The sequence below is a fragment of the Bufo gargarizans genome, unplaced genomic scaffold (genome assembly GCF_014858855.1).
Source record: "Bufo gargarizans isolate SCDJY-AF-19 unplaced genomic scaffold, ASM1485885v1 fragScaff_scaffold_65_pilon, whole genome shotgun sequence".
Taxonomy (NCBI): Eukaryota; Metazoa; Chordata; class Amphibia; order Anura; family Bufonidae; genus Bufo; species Bufo gargarizans.
In genome coordinates, this window is record NW_025334157.1 from 275366 (window position 1) to 284339 (window position 8974).

Consider the following 8974-nt stretch of genomic DNA (forward strand, 5'->3'; position numbering starts at 1 on the left):
ACCCTCCTCCAGGTTCAATCCCTCCTTTGTTTGTTGGTTTTCGCTTGTAGGATAATGCCTATGGGGCGTCTTTCTCTTGCTACCCGTGGTGCCACTTCTCCACGGCACCACATTCGTATCACCAGCTCCTTGAAAGCAGATTTATGGGTATGGCAGGTTTTCCTTTCTTCCTATAACGGTCACACCTGCTTTTTGCTGGGCGAGTGCACCAATGTGGAACTGTCCTTATTTACAGATCCCTCAGGTTCCTGTGGCTTTGGAGCCATTTTTGTTTCCGATTGGTGTGCATCCCCTTGGCCTGAAGCTTGGCAAGCATTAGGCTATTGTAAGAACCTGACTCTTTTGGAACTCTTTCCAATCATCGTCGCGGTCGAGATTTGGGACCCTAGAGTGGCTAATTTGCATGTTTGTTTTTGGACCGATAACCTTGGTGTCGTTCATTGTATTAATGGTTTGTCCACCACTTCCTTGCCCGTTCTCAGTCTTTTGCGGCATCTAGTGTTACGTTGTCTGGAGTATAACGTCTTTTTCAGGGCCCAACATGTCCTTGGCACCTCTAACCTTACTGCTGATGCTCTTTCTCAGTTTCATTGGCAGGAATTCAGGATCCTCCTCCCGGAGGCGTGCCCAGATGGAGTGATCTGTCCTGAACAACTTTGGTGTCTGGTAGAGAATAGTTGATGCCCTTACTGTCTTCCTCAGTGACTCAGGCGACCTGGAAATCTCACGGTAAGGCATGGGAGGAGTTTCTTTCCCTTGGTGGGGACTGGGACCTGCGGAGGGATGAGGTACGCCTGCAGGTTACGATTGAACTGTTATTGCGCTCCTTGGGTGTTTCTGCCGCTGTGGCCCAACGTAGGCTGTCTGGGGTTTCTTTTCATTCTTGTATTCTTGGTTGGCCTGCCTCCTTCGCATAATCACTGAGGGGGCCTCCTTCCCTCGGATATAGCACTAGGTAATGGGTCGGTGCGTATTAGAATCCTTCTCTCTAATATTGAAGTTTTCGGTAGGGGTGCATGGATTCCGCTTCACCAGGTTCCGGGCTTAGCATGTCCGGTAAGCTTGATACACCAATACATGCAGATACGCCCATGCAGGTTTAATTTGTTGGTTTATCTCCCTTTTTAAACGATGCTTGTGACATGTGGGCGTTGATGCTGGTTCGTATCTGTATCGGCGCTGCTACAGAGGCAGCCAGAGCTGGCCTTTCCGAGGCTGAGGTTATGCGGATTGAGAGATGGTGCTCAGCTTGCTTTGGAACTTATATTCGCCCTGATCTATTATAAAAAAAAAAAAAAAAACATACAATCATATTCTTGTGCTGCATGCGTACTTATTTTTCGGTTTTACAGGTGTTTTCCGTCCGACCGTCTGGATCCTTGGCCATTATGTTTTTTGGACTGCAGACCCGGTGCTGAAGAGGTATTCGGGGCCTTCGCTGGTCCCATGTGCTTCCCGAGGTGGTTGATATCAGCAGGTCTGCTTTTGGTCCAGTTATTTTGGTTATTCATGCCGGGGGGGATGATCTCTGCTCTTTGAGAATGGCGGAGCTCATGACTCTTATGCGTGCAGACATGGAGCGCTTCGCTTCATTTTTCCCCGAGCTGGTCATGGTCTGCTCGGAGATCATTCCCCGGGTGGTCTGGCATGGTGCTAGGGATGCTGAGGCACTTGAGAGATGCCACAGAACAGTTAATGCCCATATTTCTCTGTATATCCGTTCTCACATGGGCATCGTAGTATGTCACCGGCAATTGGAGGGAGACAACAGGTCCTTGATGCGCCCGGACGGTGTCAGACATCTGCCTGGACATTTTCTTATCTGGGTTACAGGATGGAGAGGAGCATGCAATGTGTATGTTGGGTGGTATTCGAAGCCCAGTGTAAGGGTACATGGGCTCCTTCGTGGCGGGATATATTTGCAAATGACAAGACGGGGCGAAGTAAATAGCGGACTTGCCCACTGGGAGGCCAGTGGCCGGCATACCCCTCATGATAGTTGACGGTTTTGAGCAGTTAAAGCTCAGTGTTTGGTTGGTATAAGAAAATAAATAAAGCTATGGTCGATCACCAAACAAGTTGGAGTCCTGTGTTGATATGCGGTGTGGTTGGTAGTTCCGGTAAGGAAAAGTGGGGGAGTGGGGGTTGGAGTTGTCCACCCTCCTGGTTTGGTTTGGGTTCCCGGACAGTCTGAGACACCTGTGAAGTCTATTTCCTATGGAAGATTCCCACCCCCCCAAAGCAAATTGTCAGGCATCAAATTATATTCCCCCATATTCCTCACAGTCGCCAATAGATGTCTTTCACATGCAGTATACTTGATTTAGACAGCAGTTAAAACTTGAGATCTGCAGGCAATGGGGCACAACAGTCCTTGTTTTTTCTGGCATAGGACAGTTTATAACGCTTGATCGGTGGTCGCTACCTCTAGATGGAAAGTCTCTGCAGGATCTGGAGTGATCAATGCCGTTGCCTCCATAACAGACCTTTTCAATGAATTAAAAGGCGTATGTGTGAACCTCAGTCCATTCCTTTCTGATGTCATCTTCTTTCATCTTTCTTTAAAAGATCATATGGAGGCCGTGTAATGTCTGAGAAACCTAGAATGAAGGTCCTCTGGTATTGGACTAAACCCAGAAATGACCTCAATGCTATGACAGGAAGGTCCAGCTTTTGTGTAATTTCCACTTTGTGCTGATGAGGCCTTTTTCTGACTGACATTTAACTGACATTTCTTGGGACTTACCTTCAGTCTGGATTTCACCAGCAATTACAGCAACTCGCTTAAGAACCGCATATGTTCTTCTTCACTCTCAGTGGCAAAGACAAGATCATCTACATACTGCAGGACAGCTTCAGGGTTAACGCAGCAGCCATCTTCTTATGGAAAGTTGTTGGTGAATTGTGCAAACCTTGTGGTAATCAAGTCCATGTATACTGGTGGCCTTTCCAGGTAAAAGCTTCTACTGTGATTGTTCGGCGACAGGAATTCTCCAGAAACCACTACAAATTTCTAATATTCAGGATACCTTTACTTTTTGAAGGATTTGGGAAAGAAGGGTAGAGGTCTCTCTGACAACTGGTGCGCTGGTCGGTGTAACCGAATTCAATTTAAGATAATCCAGAGTCTCCATGACTAGTGTTGAGCGAATTTCAGTTTTCAAGTTTGGTGTACAAGGTTCGGGTTATCTAAGAATTCTGCAATGGATTCCGCTACCACGGACTATAACTTAATGGTAGCAGAATCCATAACATAATGCTTAAATAACCCAAATCTTGTATGCCGAACTTGAAAACAGAAGTTCTCTCATCCCTATCCATGATCCATCTGGTTTTCTAAGGCCAATTTCTTATTGATTCACATTATCTTAATAGTCCCTGCTCTAACAATGACTCAATGATTTTCTGGATATATGTTTCACTATCATTTGGAAGAGGCTGTTGCTTTTGGGGCTCATGTGCACATGCTTATTATTAGCAAACATATAATTATGCTCTTGTATTATCTCTGACACCTCACATCATCATGACTGGGAAGTGCAGAGACCTCTGGTTTCTTAATTGCATACACAGCAGAGGAATCAGAGACAACACAATGATCCCTATTACCATGAAACCAGATCCTCTCAGTTACATAGTCAACAATAGCTCCATGTTGTGCCTGGAAATCAGAACCTACAATAGAGACAGAATCATGTAAATCCATCAAACACGCCTTTAAATGAATTTCCTGTTTCTCTATCTGTAACACCGTCTCCTTTGCTTCTATGGTCACAACATGGGGTCCCCGAAAGGCTTGTAAATGGAGCCTCCGCCCTGTAGACAAAGGATGTATCAGGGGTTGAAGCGCATGTAAAATTGGCAGAGGCTCCAGTATTAATCAACATCTTCTACTGGGGCCTCTTTCCACGGCAGCAAATATTATCGGTCTATTGCATCCATCTCTCTTGATCTCCACAACAGGAGGGACGGAGGCAACGATTTCCTAGGCAGAGCTCGCGTGCGGAGAACTATTATTGAAACCTTGAGAACAATCGATCACATTGCATCTAACAATTTGCCCAGAAGTTTGAATTGCTTTCAACTTCTCAATCTCTCTTAAGGCGTCTGACATTTGATGCTAAAACTCTTTGAATTATCAGCAGGAGGTACAGGGGCTTTTTCTCGTGATTATGTACAATTTCTGGAGATATGGCCCACCTGACCACATACAAAACATCTAAAGGCTTGTCCTTTTTTCAGAGGGTCCTTTACAATATTGTGAGGACTTCTTAACAATATTAATCCGTAGTGAAGTCTCCTATTTATTGTTGGCAGTTGAAGTAGGATATACGCGATCCAGGATTTCTTACCTCCCCAGATAAATGTACGGTATAAATAATTCATCTTTGGTATAGCGGTAAAGTAAGAAAAAGAGAAAGGAGCTGAAGAAATTCCACTATTTTCAGTAAATTGGCCCTTCCTAGGTATGAGAGTAAAGTCTTCCCATTTACCTGATGTGGATTCCAGGTTGTTAATACAGAGACTGATGCGGGATCTGAATAGTTTAGCCGGGTGTCTCGTCACGAGTATTCCCAGGAATTTTAATGAGTCCGTTTTCCACTGACAGGGAAAAGCTGAGCACCATAGTGCTTTGGAGGGGCTGCGGAGTAGCAGTATCTCTGTCTTGTCCCAATTAAAAGTGTAGCCCAACCCCCCCCCCCCAACTGCATGACCTGTTTCGGTTTGGTGACTAGAAGCAAGATATCGTCTGCAAACACCGCGACCTTCAGTTCTCTAGCACCCACCCAGAGTCCCTCAAAAGCCAGACATTGAGCCGGGAAAGTGGCCGCTACTGCCATCCTGATATTAGCCGCACTACTCTGCCCTCGAGTAAAGCCGTTCTAAGCGTCACAGAGGAGGTCCGGGAGCAGTACCTGTATTTGGTTAGATAGGATATTGGCCTGATTTAGAAGTAATATTGGGCGATATCACTGGGGTAGGTCTTTAGGAGATTTAGGGAGGACTATCGCTCTTGACTCGACCAGGAAAAAAAACTTTTATAAAGTCAGAGTGGGCACTATATTTAGGGATAAGATCTTATAATATTCCGCAGAGAATCCATTGGGGTCCGGGGTCTTACCACTGGGAGCTATGGCGCTTTTTAATTAGCATTTCTTGTTGTTCTGAAAAGCATTAATTGCTGAGGGGTTTGTGGGAGAGGCTCTGAAAAGGTCCTCGTAGTAGTTGCAGAATATGTCTTCAATCTCCTCCTGGTCAGTGGTATGGGCGCCAGTATTAGGGTTCTGCAGTTTTATGATTGGCTTATAGGGATGTTTATATTGAGTTAGGGTGGATAATAATTTACCGGTCCTATTTCCCCAACAATAACATTTATTTTGGGACAAATGAACTTGCCAGTGACACTGAGAATGTATGAAGGAGTCCATGAGATGCTTAGCTATTGAGTGAGCCTGCTGCGTCTCAGAAGACGGGGTAGAGGCAGATGTCATTTGGTTTCGGAGTAGAGTAAAGCATCAAATTTATCTTTGTACTTTTTTTTCCCTACATGACAGATAACTGACAATATGGCCTCTCATTAAAGCTCTGGAGGTGGCCCAGAGTAACGGGACGTTATCAGTATGGACAACATTGTCATCCAGAAAGGAGTCCCAGTGTACTTTAAGAAAGGCTTTAAAATCGTCAGAATCTGCCAAGTACAAAGGGGACCTCCACTGATGGACACATGGGCATGTGAGGAATAGACAGAGAGGAGCATGGTCCGAAATCAATATCGGGTGGATACGAGAGTCATGGTGGTCGGCAAACAACTGAGTGGAGATAAGGAAGTAGTCTATATGAGAGAAGGATTGATGGCTGAGGGAGTGGCGGGTGTATTCTCTATCCATTGAGTCACCCCCTCCAAGGATTACAGAGAAAGCTCCTCCATGAAGTGAGGAAGGGAAGTGGTATCTGCTGAGGATTGTGGGGACAGCGAGGAGCGGTCCAGGGCCGGACATTGCACTTAAAGTTAAAGTTTTCCCCCTATTATGAAATTTGTAGGGCCAAGTTCTAACAGAGTCTGGAGGAGCTGTGTGTAAAAGACATGTTGTTCATGGTCAGGAGAATAGAGATTAACCAGGAAATATAACTTGTTGCCTATCTCTTGTTTGGGCGGTTTCGGGGTGTTTCTAGCTTGATGCATGGCGTGGTGTAGAGAGTCGTCCAAGTATGAGGAGACTTGTGGATGGGTAGATCTCCCAGCCAAAGATATAGTAAATCCCAGCAGGATGGCGAACAGGAAGACTGCTATCAGCAAATTATGATATGGATCCATCATACAGTACGTGACTGAAGAGGCAGAGAATTGGCTCAATAACAGAAGGTGATACCAAAAGTGGCCACATGAGGGCAGCAGGACCCCAGAAATCTGCTGAGGAACTAATAGAGGTGGGGCCGGAAGTCAGTGACCTCAGTGGTTGTTTTATGCTGCTGTCTGATTGGTCAGTGGAGTCTATTGTTTCATCCTGCTCTCTGTTTGGTCAGTGTGACTGTATATATGGAGCCTCCAGAGACCGGGCATCAGATCACTTGTGTGGGTTTATAGTGGCTCACCCTTCTGATTACCAGGTTAGGTGCTCTAACTATGATGTGGTTCACCCTAACCTATTTCTATCCTATTTATTGTATGCATAATTTTATGACCTAATAAATTAGTTATTATATTAGACCTGATATACGACCACAGATATTGAGTGCTCACTATAATTTATACATTTCATCAGATCACTTGTGCTCGGCTCCTGGAGCTTTCTGCTACAGCTCCACAGCTATTCTTCTGAAGACTGCGAGGACTTCTCTACTTCTGTCAGATTCCGCTGCTATACTCTGAGGGGATTGGATATAAGGGCTGTACAATGGTGGGTGGTGGTGTAATTTTTCCTATACTCATAATGGTCACCTTTTCATCTTCTAGCATGGAAGACGAGGAGGTTAAAGGGAATTCCGTCCAATATAAATGTGTGTGCGAGGGGATTTCCTGCGGCAGCAGAGACCGCTGTTACGGACAGCAATGCTTTGCCTCCCTCAATATGAACGATGGTCTCTTGGTTTCTCAGAAAGGCTGCTTCCAAGTCTACGAGCAAAGCATAATGACCTGCAAAACCCCTCCTTCTGCTGACCAGGCCGTGGACTGCTGTCAGGGCGACCTCTGCAACATGAACATTACAGCGCACTTACAAAGTAAGTCAGGCACCGCCGAGACGTTAAATTCCAGCGTGGAAACCCTGGCATTATTTATCCTGGCTCCAGTAGTCGTTCTAATAGTGCTTTCAGTTGTGGCCCTTCTGATCTTTCAGAAAATTCAACAACGGCACATGGAGCGGTTGAGTACACGAGATGCGGAGTATCGGACTGTAGACGGGCTGATCGCGTCCAACGTGGGGGACAGCACCCTTGCGGATCTGCTGGATCACACGTGCACCTCTGGCAGTGGGTCTGGTCTTCCCTTCCTGGTGCACAGAACACTCGCCCGCCAGATCACCCTTGCAGAATGTGTTGGTAAGGGTCGGTACGGAGAAGTATGGCGCGGCCACTGGCAAGGGGAAAGCATCACCGTTAAGATCTTTTCATCCCGAGATGAGAAGTCCTGGTGCTAAGAGACTGAATTATACAACACGGCGCTGTTAAGACATGAAAACATCCTAGGTTTCATTGCCTCCGATATGACTTAAGAAACTCCAGCACACAGTTGTGGCTTATTACGCACTACCATGAATTGGGATCCCTCTACGATTACTTACATATAACCACATTAGACACGGTGACCTGTCTCAGAATTGTCCTTTCCATAGCCAGCGGACTAGCACATTTACATGTGGAGATTTTTGGTACGCAGGGGAAACCTGCTATTGCTCATCGGGATTTAAAGAGCAAGAACATTCTAGTTAAGAAGAATGGACAGTGCTGCATTGCTGATCTAGGATTGGCCATGATTCACTCACAGTCAACCAATCAGCTCGATGTTGGGAGTAACCCCTATGTAGAAACCAAGAGGTACATGGCTCCCGAGGTCCTCGATGAGACGATCCAAGTGGATTTTTTTGACTCTTACAAAAGAGTTGATATTTGGGCTTTTGGCTTGGTCCTCTGGGAGGTCGCCAGACGCATGGTTAGCAACGGTATTGTTGCAGATTACAAACCTCCCTTTTATGACGTTGTTCCTAATGATCCTAGTTTTGAAGCTATGAGGAAAGTTGTCTGTGTGGATCAACAAAGACCAAACATTCCTAATAGATGGTTTTCAGACCCAACGCAAACATCCCTGGTTAAATTGATGAAGGAATGCTGGTATCACAACCCATCGGCAAGACTCCCAGCCTTGCGCATCAAAAAGACTTTAACCAAAATTGACAATTCTTTAGATAAACTGAAATCGGACTGCTGAACGTCAGCGAAAAAGAATCGGACACAGTGCTTGCTTGCTGAGGTGTAGACTTTCTTCTTTTTGCAAACTGTAACTGTAAAAGCCGAACTTCTAAACACATAACCTGCCTTTTGAAGACAATCCGGCTGTTGGTATCTCAAGATATGGCCTACAATTCTTATAGCAGCAATGTGGCAGGATCCTGGCTACAAGCAGTCCACATGCAAAGATTTAGACCCATGCAAATTACCATGGGAGTGCAGAATGAGAATTTTCGATATATTTGGGCATTAAAAACTACATTTTTTGAAGCAGAAGAATAAACTGTTTTCATCATGTTCCCCCGAAGCTCTCGGCCATTCCCAAGGTATTCACATGGATCTTGGCAAAGTTTCATTAGAAATATTTCATGGGTGTCTCCGTTCTATTGCGCTAGAGATTCTTTGCATTCCTCGCTTGCACTGTAAAGATTTAATTTAATGACAGATGCCAAATATATGTCTGACCGTGTCCGGATCTGTGTTATGAATTACACCAATTCAGTTCTGGGGAAGGATCTAAAACGCCTGA

General features: G+C 45.4%; 1 pseudogene; it reads left to right on the plus strand.

The window, feature by feature from the left end:
* The first annotated feature begins 6896 nt into the window (after positions 1-6896).
* Positions 6897-8425, plus strand: LOC122922712 (annotated as a pseudogene).
* Positions 8426-8974: the final 549 nt, after the last annotated feature.